Raw genomic sequence first — 1268 nt, forward strand, 5'->3', positions numbered from 1 at the left:
GGATCTCAAATGTAACGTAGAAAGCCAAAGTTTTTCCACAATACGTGACGACCATTTAATTTCTGAGCTTCCGTGGCTCAATGGTTAGCGCGTTCGGCTGTTAACCAATAGGTTGGTGGTTCGAGCCCACCCGGGAGCGGTGTTTTTGGATCTCAAATGTAACATAAATAGCCAAAGTTTTTCCACAATACCTGACGACCATTTAATTTTTGGGCGTCCGTGGCGAATGGTTAGCGCGTTCGGCTGTTAACCGAAAGGTTGGTGGTTCGAGCCCACCCGGAAGAGGTGTTGTGGGGTCTCAGATGTAGCGTAAAAAGTCAAAACTTTTCCACAATACGTGACAACCATTTAATTTCTGAGCTTCCGTGGCTCAATGGTTAGCGCGTTCGGCTGTAAATCGAAAGGTTGGTGGTTCGAGCCCATCCGGGAGCGGTGTTGTGAGGTCTCGGATGTGAAGTAAAAAGTCAAAGTTTTACCTCAATACCTGACGAAAATTTAATTTTTGGGCTTCAGTGGCGCAATGGTCAGCGCGTTCAGCTGTTAACCGAAAGGTTGGTGGTTCGAGCCCTCCCGGGAGCGGTGTTGTGTCGTCTCAGATGTAACGTAAAATGTCAGAGTTTTTCCACAATACCTGACGAACATTTAATTTTTGGGCGTCCGTGGCGAATGGTTAGCGCGTTCGGCTGTTAACCGAAAGGTTGGTGGTTCGAGCCCTCCCGGGAGCGGTGTTGTGACGTCTCAGATGTAACGTAAAATGTCAGAGTTTTTCCACAATACCTGACGAGCATTTAATATTTGGGCTTCCGTGGCGCAATGGTTAGCGCGTTCAGCTGTTAATCGAAAGGTTGGTGGTTCGAGCCCACCCGTGAGAGGTGTTGTGAGGTCTCAGATGTAGCGTGAAAAGTCAAACTTTTTCCATAATACGTGATAACCATTTATTTTCTGATCTTTCGTGGCTCAATGGTTAGCGCGTTCGGCTGTTAACCAATAGCTTGGTGTTTCGAGCCCACCCGGGAGCGTTGTTTTTGGATCTCAAATGTAACGTAAATAGCCAAAGTTTTTCCGCAATACCTGACGACCATTTTTTTGGGCGTCCGTGGTGCAATGGTTAGCGCGTTCGGCTGTTAACCGAAAGGTTGGTGGTTCGAGCCCATCCGGGAGCGGTGTTGTGAGGCCTCAGATGTGAAGTAAAAAGTCAAAGTTTTACCTCAATACCTGACGAAAATTTAATTTTTGGGCTTCAGTGGCGCAATGGTCAGCGCGTTCAG

General features: G+C 47.6%; 1 non-coding gene across 1 annotated transcript; it reads left to right on the plus strand.

Annotated features, from left to right (window-relative positions):
* The first annotated feature begins 359 nt into the window (after window positions 1-359).
* TRNAY-GUA (transfer RNA tyrosine (anticodon GUA)) lies at window positions 360-432 on the plus strand. The gene has a single exon. It is a non-coding gene; the product is annotated as a tRNA-Tyr (tRNA).
* Window positions 433-1268: the final 836 nt, after the last annotated feature.

Source organism: Phalangium opilio, unplaced genomic scaffold, assembly GCF_054372755.1.
Source record: "Phalangium opilio isolate 3A_F unplaced genomic scaffold, DU_Popi_V2 ptg000101l_1, whole genome shotgun sequence".
NCBI classification, from domain to species: domain Eukaryota; kingdom Metazoa; phylum Arthropoda; class Arachnida; order Opiliones; family Phalangiidae; genus Phalangium; species Phalangium opilio.